At 52.2% G+C, this 17,362-nt stretch overlaps 1 protein-coding gene across 1 annotated transcript in view; it reads right to left on the bottom strand.

Annotated features, from left to right (window-relative positions):
* WSCD2 (WSC domain containing 2) overlaps positions 1 to 17,362 on the bottom strand; it is a 119,034-nt gene that overhangs the window by 56,891 nt on the left and 44,781 nt on the right. The window lies entirely within an intron of this gene.

Below are 17,362 nucleotides of genomic sequence, written 5' to 3'. Positions count from 1 at the left end.
TGAAGCAGCAGCCCATGTCCATGGCCTCACAGTGCCACTACTCACTCTCTGACAAGGAGCATCTGATTCATGATCACCTGAGAACCTGGTTCACTATGAAGATTCTGGACCTCTCCAGCCAGAATTTCTGGTAGAAGAGGAAGCCTATAGGCGTAACAGGGTGTCCTTGGGTAATGGTGATGGGCACAGAGGGCTGAGGGCACTGCTTTATGGGTAAACGTTAAGGATCATTAGCCAGGAGGAAAACAGAATACAAATCAGAGAACAGAATACCCCTTTTGGTGGTGTGATTCCATGTTATCACCAGCAGGGGGCGTCGTGACAGGCTTGGCCAATGTACATGACTAAATGGCAGCCCATGGTTGATCCGAATGGTAACAGACCCTCTGAATCCAGACATGGCCCAGGAGTTTAACTGTGGTTCAGGGGAGAAGCCATCAGTAGCCCATACACCATCCCATTCATTCAGGGACTAAGTGCTATGCACCTACTAAGCACCAGTTACTGTACTAGACACTTGGAACAGATAAGTGGAAAAAACCAGCTCCAAATTTTTGTGGGGCCAAACTATACCTCTTCCTCCATCGCTCTGCCTATCTGTCCACCGCTTTAATCCATCCGTCAGTCCACGTGCCCATCCATCAAGTCACAATCTAACCATCCATCCATCCACTGTCCATTCCATAACCCATCCATCAATCCACCTATCCATCCATCCACCATTACTCTTTCATCAATCCACCCATTCACCTGTCCATCCACCCGGACTGCTGCAGCCCACGCAACCATGCAGCTCTCACCCACCCATCCATCTACCCATTCTTCCATTCATTCAAAAATATGCATTGCCTGCCTATCGTGTGTGCTTGGGATGCCAAAATAAATAATCCAGAGTCTCACTTTCAGAGAATTCAGAGTCTGCTGAGGGAGACAGCAATGTACTAAACAACCACTGTACTAAATCACTACACTAGATCGTGATAAATCCTATAGTAGATGTATGTAGAAGATATAGAATAGCAATTAGTAGCTAATGTTCACTGAACATTTATTATGTGCCAACACTGCTCTGAACACGTACATACTCTGACTGAATGCTTATAACAATTCTATGAGAGAGATCCGTAGCCATTTAAGGGAGGAGAGAAATGAGGCTCAAAGAGATTAAGTAGTTTGTCCAGAGCCACACAGCTCGGGGGAGACTCGAATCCAAGCCCAGGAGTCTGGGCTATGTTCTAACTGCGTACATGCAGAACCGCTGAAGTTTCAAGGTCACACTGACATGTTAAACCTCCAGGCAGTGGGTGGTGACCCATGGTATTCCGTGTAGATCACACACATGCCAGATGTTTCTGCAGCTGGGTCAGGATGAGACAAAGCCACCAGCCATCATGGGGATGAGCAGAAGGACACCAGCCCTTCCAGAAGCAGACAAGAGCATGAGCTCTGGAGGTGGATTGACCTGGGTTCAGATGCCACCGCTTCTACCCACCAGCTTGTGTGACTGGGTCAAGACACCTGTTCTCACGAAGATCCTCGCCTGTAAAGTGGGCATAAGAATCGTGACACCTTCCCCAAAATGTAGGAAGAGTGCCTGGCACACAGTAGGTGCTCAAGAAAAGCACCCCCCACCCCAGTCCTCTCAAGGGCACATGTGAGCAGCCTTCAAAGACATTTGCCGCAGCAGCTCAGTTGCTGCCGTGGAGACGGCAAAGGTTCTGGCTGTTGTGTTCCCTGTGGCTTTTTGTCTCTCTGAGGATATTTCTGGGTCTAGTCCTTTTCTGTTGTTCCCTTCTCGTTCTTTTCTATTTCAACACATCTTTTCTCTAAGTGGGTGCCAAATGGGTTTTAAGAGGATAATGAGCTCATTAGAAGCCGGCAGGGAACAGAAAGAGACGGAGGCACTGGTGGTGTGGGGAGTGAAGCGGACCCATCCGGGAAGGGACTGTGGGGAGGGGGGCCCCTCCAGGGGGCAGGGGGGCGGTGCTGACCTGAGCCACCCATGCCACCTGCCAGTGCTGGGAGGGAGGGTCCCGGAAGGAGAACACCCTGGAACCTGAGTAGCAAGGGGGTTGGGGGCATCCGGTTTACTCTCTCTCCACATTAGCCCCAGCATCTGGCACACAGTAGGTCCCCAAGAGGTGCAGGAAGTGAGTAAGAAGAATCAGGGGACGGACCTCCCCTGGGGGTTTAAGCCTAAACCCTGTCACCGGAACACCAACACTCAGGGCTCTGTGTAGGCAGTATCTTTTGTTTCACAGCTCTGGCTGATCCTGGAGTTCAGGGGGCCCCCACTGAGCCACAGTGCCACCTCCCCAAGGGAACCCCAAAGACCTCTCTGCTTCTCACGACCCTCTGTCATCCTCTCCACATCCCCAAGCCTCTCTCTGTCTCTTTCTCTCTCTAGACAGAAATTCTAACCCCAAAGGGAATGTGGAAATGAAGTGCCATTACTGAACACCTACTCTATGCCGGACGCTGCGCTCAAAGACTTTACAAGCACGTTCTCACCAACTCCTCCCTGCCGGCAACCTGTGAGGCAGGTGTGACGGCTCTCCCCAGCCCACAGACGGTGCATCGACAATGCCCCCCGGGAAGGGGGCACGTGTTGGCCCCCACCTCCCTGTCTCCACTTTCCTGTTACATGTTGGAGACCACAATCCCGTCCACATTCTGTCCTGTCACTTACAGGTGTGAGCCGGGCAGGTGCGCGCACCTCTGTGAGTTCCATTGTTCTCCCGTGGGTGGACCACAGAGTCTTCTTGCCTGAGCCTTGGGGGGTCCAGAGGGCTGGAGTCAGTGCTCGCTATGAGCGATCAGGCTCCATCCCTCTCCGTTTTGCACGACAACCCTCTGAGCCTCGGCTTCCCTGTCTCCTGGGTGTGGCAGATGACGCGCTCCCTGCCCTGGCTCCCTCCCAGGACTAGCGAGAGTTGCCACCACGGTGAGGGTGAGAGCCCCCCTTCCCCCTCCCCGCAGGAATGGCAGCATCTGGTTACGGGGGTTCGTGTTTCCAGCTAGAGCCTCAGAGTGTCTAAACACAGCCTATTTTTAGCACCAGAATGAACTTTTGGTGTTGAGCGGCGGAGAAAATAACTGGCAGGACAGAGCTGCCCTGTGGGAAGGGAACACAGGAGGTGAGCCTGCCCCGTGGCCCCCGGGCCCCCAGGGAGGGGCCGTGGTGCCTGCCCTTCCAGATGGGGGCAGGCAGGTGGGTCTGGCTGGAAGTCCACGAGCCTAGGCAGGGGGCCCATCCTGCCTCTCTCTTCAGCCCCCTGAGTTTGACTTGAGGCATCAGTTGACCCCTGTGACCACCCAAGCTTCGTCGAGAAATAGCTCCCAAGAGACCAGGTTTGGAAAGTTTCTGTTTCTTCACACTTCTGGGCAGGAGACACACCTGGGAATCTCCAGGAGACTGGGAGCACAGACCAGAGACGAAGTTTTAGTGCTGGCCTCACGATGGTATCAGAAACCAGCAGTATTTTTTGAGCATTTACTGTGTGCCAGGCACCGTGCCTTATTTCCGCTGTGCTGTTTAATCCCCCCTAGAACCCTGTGAGGTGGTGATTAACCTCTCTGTACCTCAATTTCCCCATCCATAGAATGGGGGGAAATAACAGTACTTCTCTCATTGGATTTGTGTGAGGACTACATGCATTTCACCTAAGTGTTACCTCTTATGGTAATAATGGTGTAGGTAACATGTATGGTTTTGTCTGCCCAGCACCCATTTTTTTTCTGGTAGAGGGACCCTATTTTCCTTCACAGAGCTTCTCTGTCATCAATTCTTAGCCTGTATGGCTGGGGTAGAATGAATTCCCCTCACCAGCTGCTGCACACGCTCAAACCTGTCGTCTCCTGATATGTGTATAAAAGACTTAACATCGGGTGTACATGGACCCAGGGGTAGAATTCCTAGGGCCTACTGTGTGAACATCTCATGACCGCTGATTTGTTTTCCAACGGCCGTTGTGACCAACTCCCCCCAGGAGTGTATGGGCGTTCCTGTTGCTCCAAATAGGCATCAACACTTACCGCTGTCAGCCTTTTTCGGTTTTGCCAATCTGGTAGATCTTTCCCAGATTTTGCATGTGCCCCAGCCTCAGACTCAACTCCCAAATGCCATTTGGAAGCAATGGGAGTTGGGTGCGTCAATGCCCCAGGCCCCCTCACCCCTGTGATGGGAGAAATGTCAGGCTGTGTTGATACAAGTTCCCTCACTTTCCCCGGAGGGATTCAGCCTCAGTCATCCTCAGTGGTAGCTGACTCAACAGCACACCTGTCTCTCTTCCCCCCTCAGGGAAGGAAAGGAGTCAGTATGCCCTTCACCTCCGAAATAAACTACTTACCAATGATTACTTATCAACTATTTGGAATACACTGATTTATTCAAGCTTTTCCTTATCGTTAGGCCTATATAATATTTCCAGTTTTCCTCCCTTAGAAATAAGTGATGCTGTGATGAGCCTCCTATAGGTAGATCTTTGTCCAGATTCCTGGAAGGCAATACAGGACCACTCAATAATGATGAGACGTGGTTACGACTGTACCCATTTTACAGATGAAGAAGCCACAGCTCATAGAGATGAAGTGATTTGCGCAAGCACACAGCTTGCAAGACAAAAGCATGAATTCAAGGGCACAACTGTTGAAATCTCAGTGTTGTGATGCTATCCCACACACCGTCCAGACCACCTGAACAGCTGGCTCCCCTTTCCCACTCCACCTCTCAGCTGAATCCCAGCCTCAAGGGAAGTATCCTTTCCGAGCTTGGCAAACAGAAAACCATCCCTCACACACTTCTTCTCCAGGCAGTCTAATCAAAGTTCAACTCCTGTAATCAAAGTTCTTTCTCGTCCTTCTTGCTCCCAGACCAGCCACTTGGCAAGTGAAAGAAGTTACAAGACAGCCCAAGAAACACTGTGATAAATGACAATCTCATGGTTCCACCCACGGTCTTTAGGAATCTAGAATTCTATTAAGCCAACTAACCCTAGGGAAGAGCTTTACACCCGTACACGGTGTGTGGACCCCCTCTGGGACACAGCCTTCCCCTCACAGGTGTCCACAGTGTAATGACACCATCGTGCCCAGGATGGACCCGCTGTGTTGTTCCCCCCAGTGTCTGGCCCACTCTACGCAAAGGTGCGATGGGCGCTTCAAGACATACAGACTTGCTCTGGGGGCTGAGAAAGGGGGACTACTATGTCCAAGACTCTGCACATCTGTGTGTGTCCCCACAGGGGAAACCTTGCTCCGGGCTCCTAAAATCCAAGCATGTGCTGCCTTCCACACACGCACCCAGTTGCCAGGAAGAGCCCCAGGGCCCCCACACTTCCTTCCTTCCGTTTCTAGGACGGGGACTCGCCCGCCACCACTCTGCATCCACCGCTCACCATCCGTGTCCATTATCATTCATCTTTTCCAAAATTCAAGAAAATAAATGAGAAGGCAAAGTGCTATTAGCTTAATGGCCTTTAACACCCAGCCATCTGCCATGATGTAATTAAATAAAAAAATCAAAAGGAGCATATGGTGCCCATTAAAAATAAATATTAAAATTTCGTTTCCCTGGGTAATGACTTAGTGCCTCCTGCTCCGCGGGCAAACTTTATGGCCATCTTCACTTGTTGCGGAGAATCAGGCTGGGCCAACAGCAAATGGAAGCCACCAGGTAAGAACCACGGAACGGATTGAGGGTCAGACATTTCTGGTGTGAACTTGCCTCAGCTACACAGTGGCTGCATGACCTTCTGCAAGTGGCCTCTCCGACACTCGGTTTCCTCATCTGCAAATTATGCCCAGTCTCCCCTCATTTGCTAGAAAGGTCTGAAGGCTATATGAGCTCATGTGTGGAAAATACATAGTACCCTAGTTATAGCATGTGCTAGTATTTATTGAGTACCTACTATGTGTCAGGCACTGTTCTAGACACGAACTCGTTTAATACTTATCATCATCCTAAAAGAAAGGTCTCCTTTGTTAGCCCCAGTTTACAGATGAGAAAACAGAGGTTTAGGGAGGCTAAGGCCCCTGTGGTGAGGTTGCACAGCCAGAAAGTGGTGGGGCAGAGTTCATACCCAGGCAGTCTGGTTCCAGAGCCTGTGTTCTATGGACCCCGATATACCAATTTCTCCACAGACGGTCATACTCTGCCCCACTTTGGCCAACGAAACAAACCATCCACCACCCATTCTTATGACAATATCCTTTGCCCAGACTTCATCTCAGGAAAAGAGGAAGGGTCAGTGACTTTGCTGTGGTGAATCCTGACCACCCAAGGTAGGTGTGAAGGACCCATTTTGGGGGTCCCGTCTAGAGAGTGGCCCCTACCCCTGCTCATGGAGACAGCCCCGGGGGCTATGTTTGTACCACAGTACATGCCCCCTACCCCAGAATAGGGAGTTGGGGTTTGAAATGTGACTCTCTGCTTGCCACTTAGACTAGAAGCTGTCATCACAGGGCCAAAGAAAGAGCAAAGGTTAGTCTGCAAAGAGAGGAAAAGGAAAACAAGTGAGCAGAGAGACCAAGACAGAGGAGCTGAGAAAGTCTGGGGTTCCTGACTCACGGAGGGTCAAGTGCCAGCCTTCCAGGGTCAGAGACAGCACTGAATGAGAAAGCAGGAGTACCTTCCTTACTATGATGCTGGGTATACACCAGGGAGTCAATACGAGTTAGCTGAAGGTAGTCTTCAAAGGGCGACCATACAACACTAAACATACTCTTACTGTCTTACCATACGATCCAACAATCCTGCTCCTTGGTATCTACCCAAAGGAGGTGAACACTTAGGTCCACGCAAACACCTGCACACAGATGCTTACAGCAGCTTTATTCATTAATTGCCCACACATGGAATCAACCAAGATGTCCTTCCGTAGGTGAATGGGGAAATGCACTGTAGTCTACCTGGGCAATGGAATATTATTCTGCGCTAAAAAGTGAGCTACCAAGCCATGAAAAAACACGGAGGAACCTTAAGTGCGTATTACTAAAGTGACAGATGCCAACTCGAAGAGGCTATATTCTGGAGGATTCCACACTCAGGACAGTCTGGAAAAGGCAAAGCTATAGAGACAGTGAGAAGCTCAGTGGTTGCCAAGGGTCGGGGAGGGGAAGGACGAATGGGTGGAACGCAGTATTTCAGGGCAGGGAAATATTCTGCTCGATACTGTAACGGTACATACGTGTCCTTGTAGATTTGTCCAAACTCAAAGCCACCAAGACAGGACCCAAATATGAGCCATGGACTCTGGGTGATAATGACGTGTCCGAGTAGATCCACCAATGCCTCACTCTGGCGCAGGACATTCGGGGTGGGGGCAGCTGGGCGGGGCTGGGGCAGGGGCTTTATGGGAAATCTTTCTACTTTCTGCTCCATTTTGCCACGAACCTAAAACTGCTTTAAAAAGCCTATTAAAAAGAGGGGTCGCAGGCATACACCTGAAAAGGCAGGACCCACCGGAGCAGATGTTTTAGATGCTGTTAAACCCCTGGGCTGGGGGAAGAGCCGAGCTGCAGGAGGGGACGGAGTCGGGGAGGAGGGTTAAGAGGTGAAATGACAGCCCTTCTGGTCCAATGGTTTGATGAAAGGGGCCCAAAGGGCTGCTCACAGGATCCCCTGGCGTCCCCCCATCAGACAGGCAGCTGGCAGCCCTTCTCGGAGCCCAGATCACTTTCCTCCCCAAGAGGGACTTCTAAAGAAAGGCCCTAAATTCCTATCATTAAGCCATCTGGAGTCATCCCTCTCTTCCAGGAGCTGCTCTGTCGCAGGTCAATTAGTGCACATTTGCATAGAGTTCCTTAATAGGTTTCTAATTGTCTGGGGGAGATAATGGATGGGTCTGATGGTTCTGGGCAGAATGTTTACCCACAGGGGCAGACCTACAGGGGGTATCAGAATGGAGGAAGGAGGGCAGCAGGGGAAAGGAGGGGAGGGGAGGGAAGGCATGGGGGGAGAGAACAGAAGGAACCCTTACTCACACGCAGTAAAGGAAAAGTGTTGTTTTGTGAACCCCTTGGTTCAGGTGTGTGTGTGCATACTGGATCCTAGAGGAAGGTGCCTTTCTCGCTGTAGGTTTGTTGAAATTACTGGAAAGCCCCAGTGATGGACCATGGTGGTGGTGAGGGCGGATTACTTTGTGTACAGTGGTTGCAGAAGGACCCACTGAGAAGGTGGCATTCAAGCTAAGCCCTGAAAAACAAGACAAGGGATGGCCATGGGAAGATCTGGGGCGGGACGGCCACAGGCGGAGGACACGGTGCAAGGTGGGAGGGGGTAAAGGGCCCAGCACATCCCACAAGGGGGAGGCGGGCAGGGCCTGGGGAGTGCGTGGACCCCACCCCACCGGGGCCTTTCTGAACTGCACTGTGACCCACGCCTGTTCACACACTGAACAGCGAGGAGGTGGAGGAGGTCTCTAAGGACCCTTCCTGTCCCGGGGGCTGCGGCCAATGACTCGGTGGCTGCCCAAGGCGGAGCCCAAGTCAAGCAGTGTTCGTTGAGTGGCAGAGCTGAGAGAAGGTCGAGGTCCTGGCCCTTAAGGGCATCAGTGGTGGCTCTAGAATTTCCTTCTAGGTGGGGCTCAGGGGAAAACTCTGACCAGGGCTTGACCTGACATCATACAGGAGGCTAATCCCTTGGATGAAGTGAGAACATTCATCACTATCAGAGGCTGGCAAACTGACCTCAGCCCAACAGGCCCCTGGCCTCTCTTTAGAGGAGTGAAGAATGGCTTTTATATATATATATATATATATATATAATTTATTTCTAGGAAAGAGAGAGAGAGACAGCGTGAGCAGGGGAGGGTCAGAGAGAGAGGGAGTCACAGACTCCGAAATAGGCTCCAGGCTGTGAGCTGGCAGTCAGCACAGAGCCCAACGCGGGGCTCGAACCCACGAACTGCGAGATCATGACCTAAGCGAAAGTCGGACACTTAACCGACTAAGCCACCCAGGCGCCCCTGGCTTTTATATTTCTAAAGGGTCATGAAGAGGAAGTAGGATACGCAGCAGCAGCTGGCAGGTTACCCCCAAAGCCTATAACACTTACTGTCTGGCTCTTTCCAGGAAGGTCTGACAACCTTGACCTTTATCAGCAATGGAGGCTGATGGTGATCACAGGGGACAAAGGCTTAGGGCCATCCCCAGAGCTCGAAGAGCAGGTGACAAGGGGTTGGAAGGAAGTCTGGAGATCCTTGGACTAGTGAACAGTCTCCTTTCCCAAAAGGGGAAACTGAGGCCCAAAGAAATTCAGATGAAATTTGAACCCAAGTAAAGATTCCTTAAGTTTCAGCTATGATTACTCTTGTTACCGTTGCTAAGAGACCCCCACAGTAGGGGTCAAAGGAGCCTCCGAAGTCAGTTAGTGCAGGTCTGACAGTTTATAGATGAGGAACCACAGGACCAGAGAGGTCGAAGGGGGGCCCGGGGTCACACAGCCAGGCCAGGGCTACGCTGGTTCCCAGCCCAGGCCCTGCTGGCCTGCAGTTCTCTCCCCGGGGCCCGCGCCTCTCTCCTTGCCAGCCCTCCACACCCTGTCCCTACCCAGAGCCACTCGACGCTGGCTGGCTGCCTCCACGCTGGCCAAGGCGGATTAAACTCTAATTCAGGAACCTTGACGGCTCCCGTTAGCAACTCTTCCCAAGAGGAATTTCACCAGGGGTTTTCCCTACAGGAAACCTGGTTCTCACCCCCAAGCCCTCCAGCCCAGTCTTTCTGCCCGAGCCAGTGGTGTGTGTGTGTGTGTGTGTGTGTGTGTGTGTGTGCGCGCGCGCGCACGCGTGCAAGTGTGTATGTCTGTGTGTGTGTGTGTGTGTGTCTGTGTGTCCGTGGAGGAGGGTATCTGAGGCCTCAGTCTCAAGTTCTCTTCCCTCACAGGGTACCTTCCCCTTAGTCCTCAGAGCAGATTTAAAAGGGAGGTTCACAGCCCATTACAGCTGGAGGGAAGACCTTCACAATCCTCAGTCCACTTTCCTCATCGACAGATGGGGAAACTGAGGCCCAAAGGGGGTAGTGGAGTCAACCAGTGACTCTTCCCAGACCCGGGCCTCCTAGACCCCAGCCATGAGCCTCGACGCCCTCCCTAGGAAAGAAGGAAAATGGACAAACTATTACTTACTGCATACCTACTATGTGCCAGGTCCTTGCATCTATACTGTGTCACTGACTCTCCCCAGTGGCTCTATTTGGCTGGTTGGCTTTCTTCTCACTTTACAGATGAGGCCACCAAGGTAGGGGAGGGGTCAGTCAACCGGCCAGAAGGCAGAGCTGGTGAGTGACACAGTAAGACTCAAGCCTGGGCCCGTCCAACTCCAGAACCTTAATCACACCAGCCACGTGTCACTGCCTCTGACCTCCGCAGGTACAGTGGGGGGATTCGGAAGCCCTCCGTGCCCTGAAGGCTTTTCTCTACAGAGTCTGCTCAGCAAGCTGGTGCCCCCTCTTAAGGCTGCGAATGAGGGAAATGAGCCCCTTCTAGAAGACACGGGGGTCCTCTGACCCGGGTGGTAGCTTCACCATGCCCTTCAGTGACCCAAGGACACTGCTGGCATCCAACAGCAAGATGTCCCCTTCCTGAGGGTAACCGCTCCCAGAAACTGGCCAATACTTCAGCCCCCGGGTTCAGCCTCTGGATACCAACCAGAAGGCAGCATGGGAGCACACACGTCCCCAGAGACGCACGTGTGCATGGACACGCACGTCCCCACGCCCGCCACCAGCCCTCACAGCACTCGCACATATGCACGCACCCCTATTTCTCCACTCCTGTTCACGGCACACGGCAGGGACCCTTCAACCCAACTCACAGATGAGAAACAGCAGACACGATGTGACTTGCCCAAGCACATTTAGGGTCACAGCTAAAGCCAGACACTGAAGCTTCTCATCCTGACCAAGCCTGGTTTCTCATCCCCTGGGGCTGCCAAAAGAACCGAGGAGTGGACTGGAACCCCACTCCTGGACGCCTCGGACTCCAGATTTACAGTGTAGTCTCCAGTTCTAGAGCTCAATTTTAAGATTTCACCCCAGTGCTCTATCCAAGATGGATCAAAAGGTTCCCTGTCGGGACCCCCCGCGCCTAGCATTCTGTGCTGGGACACCAGGGGCGCTTCGACGCCGAAGGGTTCTCAGACCCTGAAATTCCGTCCCGAGCCCCGAAGATCGCGTGTCCTCTCATGTCAAGGTTGAAAGTCTCCCCGGGAAACAGCCATGCCTCGCTGCCTTCCAGTGACCAGGATGAAAGATGCGCGCATGAATTATACATTTCCAGACGTCTCTAAATTGCTCGGCAATTACACAACACCAAAGGTCAGCTGCCTGGAGAGAATGTTCCCCTCGGCGGAGAAAAACAGCTGGGTGGAAACTCACCAATGTACATAAAGACGTCACCTCTTGCAGAGTAGGTACAGGAGTGATTCTGTGTGTATGTATCATTTTGCCTGGCCTCTCTTCCTCCACTACTGGCCGTGGTTTAAAGAAAGAGACAGAGAGTGCGTGAGTTTTGACATCACTGAGACTTGACTTGGGATCTTGGCTTTATCACGAGCTCTGAGAAGGTGAGGAAGCCACTTATGTCTCTAAGCTGCAGGCTCCTCATTCATAAAATGGGATGAGAACGGTGCTCCCCGCTGCATGGATTGTTTAAAGGATTCTTTCAAGTAACACACATAAAAAATGCTTAGGACAGGGCCAGGCACACTGCTGGATCTCAACAGAATCGCAACTATTAACTTCATGTTTCCATCAACAGAGGCAGCCAAAGCTTGCCTGGGGTTTGCATGAGTTATGGAATGTAATGGAGTCACTGAAATCCTACCTGTCAGTTTGAAACTCAACACCATGGCAGGGCAGTCCCTTCTCTGAACCTCTGTCTTCCCAATCTATAAAACGGGCACAAACACGCCACTTCTCAGAGTCCCCCATGGGCATCTGGCACCAGAAGACCAGCCTTACTATTGTTATTATTATTCCAGCTACTTAACATACAGGGTTACATCAGTTTCAGGTGGTGATATGGTGATTCAGCAATTCCATACATCACCCAGTGCTCATCAGAACAAGTACACACCTTCACCCCCGTCACCTGTGATTACCCCCTGCTGCCGGAGGACTGGCAGGCACACCTGGAGCAGAAGTTAGAGCCAGAGGTGGCCCCTTCTTCGTGATTCTTATTCATCAACTTATTCGTGATTCTTCTAAAGGAGAGACTTCACCAGTCTCAACATTAATAGGCTGTCGCTGTCATGATGTCTTTAAATTTAGACAAACACACCCCCCCCCCAAACACGCATCCACCCACGCATCCCCAGGAATAAATCTTCCCCGGGGTGGAGGGAGGGAGGTCTGTCTCCTTACATCCTGGGAGGAAGAAAGAGGCAGGGAGCGGGCTGGGTCCTTAAGGCTGCAGCCATCAGGTGCCTGGGGGCAGGGAAGCTCCTCTCCCCCCCTGCCTGGAAGGCTGGCCAGCAAGTCAGGGCACTCAGATGCTCAGCCCTGGAGGCTCAGGGGCAAGCCTAGCACAATCAAGGAGTGACACAGATGACCGCTCAAGTCCGCGGGTTCGAATCTGGACACCAGAAGACCGGTGCAGTGTCCTGGGTGAAATCGGCAGCCTGTCTGAGCTGGGGTTTCCTTGCTTGTGAATGACATGGTTACAGGGTCCTTTCCGTAGGGGGGGCTCCCCGTGTGGTCCCGTGGGGCGACCTGGACTTGGTTTAATGCTCTGCTGCCAAGGTCTTGAAATTCGTAACAATTACCAAACAGGAAAGCGTCTGCATTCTGCATGAGGCCCTACAAATTGTGTAGCTGAAGGTGGAAGTGCGCTCACGTCTGAAACTCCTGGCCCAGTGCAGCTGCCAGGTGAAGATTCGAGTCTGTGTCTCATTCCCTTTCCTATTCCTGTTCCACCCGGTCAAGCTCCTTCTTTTTTTTTTTTTTTTTTTACAAATAGTTTATTGTCAAATTAGTTTCCACATAACACTCAGTGCTCATCCCCGCAAGTGTCCTCCTCCATGCCCCTCCTCCCTCCCCCCCACATCCATCAGTCCTCAGTTTTTTTTCCTTTTTTTTTTTTTTTTTTTCTTTTTTTTTTTTTTTTTTTTTTTACAAATAGTTTATTGTCAAATTCCGGTCAAGGTCCTTTTATGGCTGTGTGTCCTGGGGCAGGTGGCTTACCCTCTCTGTGCCTTCAGTCTCTTCCTTTGGAAAGCACAAAACCAAAAACTCCCTAAAGTGTCTTCTGGCTCTTACTTACAGACCACCCCCACCCCCATTCCAACTACAATTCACTCACTCATTCACTCAACAAACACTCACTGCATGCCACCTGCCACCTGCCAAGCCAAGGTATGCCCCAGAACCAAGGGATCCATCTATGGTGAGAGTTTATCCTGCAGAAAGTTCACAGATGCATCACCTCTGGGGAAAATTTACCCTTCGTCGCCTCAAAACACCTCTGCTCTGATCCACAGGAGCGCAAATTCTCCCCGGACCCCCTTGTGGGGGTAGAGGGTGGTTTGATTTCTTCCTTCGGCAAACATCTATTGTGTAGCTGTTGTGTGCCAGGTGCTGTGGATACACCCCTGAAGAAGACGTGGCCTCTGCCATCAGCAAGATGACAGACGACCTTATTTTTTAGCTTTTAAAGTCTTGGGGCGGAGGGAGGGGGCTGAAACAGGGAGGGGTGAAAAAGGCGAGGGGATTAAAGAGCACGCTTACCATGATGAGCACTGAGTAACAGACAAGTCTGACATTCTAGAATATGACATTCTAGAAAAGGGCAAAGGAAAAGAGACTGGTCGTTGCCAGGGGCAGGCGGGGTTGGGGGAGGCAGCAAGGGGGATAGAGTGGCTACAAAGGGGCACAGAGGAATTTTGATGGGGGACAGAACTCTCTATCTCTATTCTGCAGGAAGTTCCACGGTTGAGCGCATCTGTTAAAACTTACAGGACTATACACACTGTAGGTAAATTATACTCAAAAACCTGCTTTTTTTTTCCCCCTGCGATGCCGGCTGAGCTCGAAGAAAGAGATGCTTCCAAGAGAGTCAGCACCTGCTCTCTTCTCATCCTGGGCCCCTGGGATGCTCACCTGGAGGGAAGGGAAGCCTCAGCCGGGGCAGGGACAGCTCCCATGAGCACCTGGGCTCCCACATGACCCTCCTCTCCTTGCCTGCTCTGCTCTAAGAGCAGGAACAGTCAGGGTTATTTTTGCTCTGAGAAGCACCAGCCATAGGGTACTTTCTCCACAGGCAGCCGCCAACCCCTGCTGTGTTTACATAAAAACACATTTGCCCAGGGTTTTGTTTTTACATTTGCCTCAGCGGCCTGGATTCTATTAAACGTGGGGAGGTCTGATTCTCTGGCTGGAAGCAGCTGATGGGAGAGGGCAGGCTGAAGGAGGGGGGTTCCGGCACAGGCTGCCTCCCGGTCCCACGGAGTTAGGGGCTCTGCGCAGAGGTGCTCACTGCCCTCACTTGTGCACGCACCTGCGTCTCTCAGCCTTGGCACCGCCGACATCTGGGGCTGGGATGCCTGGCTGTTGAGGGGCTCACCTATGCACTGTAGGATGTTTCCAAGTATCCTGGCAGACATGCAGCCTTCCAGGGCCCCTCCATCAGTCATGGCAGTCAACAATGTCTCCTGGGGCGCCCGGGTGACTCAGTCCGTTGAGCGGTTCAACTTCAGCTCGGGCCACGATCTTGCAGTTTGTAGGTTTCAGCCCTGCATCAGGCTCTCTGCTGACAGTGTGGAGTCTCCTTGGGATCCTCTGTCTCCCCCTCTCTCTCTGCTGTTTCCCCACGCACGCTCTCTCTCTCTCTCAAAAATAAACTTTAAAAATGTCTCCAGACATTGTCCAATGTGTACAGGGGGACAAAATCACCCCCAGGTAAGAATCACCCACACACACAAAGATTCACACAAGCAAGCCCAGCTCAGTATCCCTCTACCTTCCAGGAGCCACCTAAAGAGATGGACTCTATCTTTCTCAGCTCTGTATCCCTGACTCTTTCCACAGTGCCTGACACATTCGTATTTTTTTCAATGTTTATTTACTTTTGAGAGAGAGACAGAGTGCGGGGAGGGGAGGGACAAAGAGAGGGGAAAACCCAGAATCCGAAGCAGGCTCCAGGCTCTGAGCTGTCAGCACAGAGCCCGAGGCGGGGCTCGAACTCACGAAACTATGAGACCACGACCTGAGCCAAAGTCAGGCACCTGACTGAACCACCCAGGCGCCCCTCAACACATTCACATTTTAGAGGCTCAAAGCCATCTGCGGGATGGGCTAATCAGGGCAGAAAGCTGCCTTGGTTTGGAGGACACTGTCCGATAATCAGATTCCAGCCACCGTGTGTGGATTTGAACCACATGCCCAGCTGTTCCCACATCACCGCACCCAGCCCCAGGATTGAGGGCCACAATGGTCTCCATTTTACAGGTATGGAAACCGAGGCACTCAGCCAGCGGGCGGTAGAGTGAGGGTTTGAGCCTAAGCATGTCTGACACCAGAGCCCAATGTCTTAATTATCAAACTCTGCTTATGGCAGCTGCAGCCTTAAGTATTTTTTTAAGGACACGACGGGGAATAAATAGTGACCAAGATTCTCTGCTTCGCGAAGCCCTACTCAGCCTTCCCTGAACTTGTCTTCAAGTAGGCGTCTCTGCATTGTCCAATTTTAGCAAGGAGCCTGTCAAGTGAGATTAGCAGAATCCCCATCCCCCATACCTGACCACCTTCAATACCTAATTGGGTTCCTTATCCCCCACCGCCCCCCCCACCCCGGGTAAGTCTGATCACCTGCCCGCCCTCAGCACGAGTCCTGCTGGCCCGGTTTAGCCCGAATCCTGCCCTGTTGTTCCAGATGTTTCCCACTCTTCCAACACTGGCCACCCCGACCCTGGTTTCAGCCATGCGCCCCCAGTTGTCTTCCCAGTTGAGCTGTGCTATCCCGTGTCTGTCTCCCTTCCCTGTCACCATGGTCTTGAATCAAACCTGTTTTTATCCCTCCAATTACTACTCAGCTCAGGGGAGGGAAATGCGGTCGAAACGCAAGATTAATACAGTCAGGAGCGCGGACTTTGGTGTAAGATGGGCCGGCATCCGAACTCCGCTTGGCCATTTACCAGCTCTGTGAGCTTGGGCAAGGGACCGAGCCTTGATTTTGTTATCTATAAAATGGGGACAATGACAATAATGCAGCCCAGGGTTTCTGTAGTGACTAAATGAAACCATGCCGTAAAGGGCTTTTACTGGACTCTGGAAAACAGCCCGTGCACAGTAAGTACTGGTTGGATGGATGTGCCAATAGGCCGAGGGGAGAACGGCCCGAGCTAAGGTGGAAACCAGAGACAGAGGTGAGTTTACATCAGATCAACCAACACAGCGAGGGTGTTCACATTCCAACCAGTCTCCCCACTCCACCCCCACACACACACAGAGTGAGCCAGACGCCAGCTACTCCTCAATGGCCTCCTGCCCATTTGACTGCATCAAATGAAGGTCCACTATGTGTGTTGACCAATGACAGGCTGCCAAGTTGGGTAAGAGGCCCCTCAGGCCCCTCTGAATAGGCGTCAGAAGGCTGCTGACCCCTTGGAAACCACACAGCCTAATTCAGCGTCGCCTGACCCCTTCTAAACAGACACACCGAACACAGGAGGCTCTGACCCGGTGTTCTCAGCTAAAACCACTCCTCTGGGAACCACTGAGAGGCCCCGCTGTCCCTCCCAGGCCTGACCGAGGGCCAGGACAAAGGGGGCGGGGGTCCAGGCCATCAGTCCTAGAAGGTTCTGCTTCCCCTCGTTAATTCAAGAGCATCCACAGCTCCTGCTGAGCAGATGAAGAGCTCTCTGGAACCTCTTTTCAACTGAAAACAGTAATTTTCAAGGGCTCACAATGCAAGCAGCGGACAGGACGCACAGCTGAACCGCAGGGGCCTTTCTCACAGCCCAGAGCCGGGGGCGCGGCTCCGAGGCTGGCCAGCCGCCGCGGGCTGCGGGGAGGGTCCGGGGACAGGAGGAGGGCACACGTCACAGCTCCCTGCAACAAGCTGGGGCTTTTAATGGGAAGGGGCAGCAAGCCTATCACGCCTGGAGTATTTGTTTCCTAGGGCCGCTGTGAGAAATGACCAAACTAGGGGGGTTAAAACAGCAGAAACGTGTCTTCTCCTAGATCCAGAGGCCAGAAGTCCAAAGCTGAGCAGTCGGAAGGACTGGTTCCTTCCCGAGGTTCTGAGGAGGTACCCGTTCCATGCCTGTCTCCTAACTTCTGGTGGTTTCTGGCAATCTCTGGCGTTTGATGGCTTATAGATGCATCAACTAACTGTCTCCACCTTCACATGTGTTCTCTCTGGGTGTTT

This window comes from Hyaena hyaena, unplaced genomic scaffold, assembly GCF_003009895.1.
Source record: "Hyaena hyaena isolate Hyena2069 unplaced genomic scaffold, ASM300989v1 scaffold_0, whole genome shotgun sequence".
NCBI lineage: Eukaryota > Metazoa > Chordata > Mammalia > Carnivora > Hyaenidae > Hyaena > Hyaena hyaena.
The sequence above is the reverse complement of the archived record's forward strand: the minus strand, read 5'-3'. Positions and strand labels throughout refer to the sequence as shown.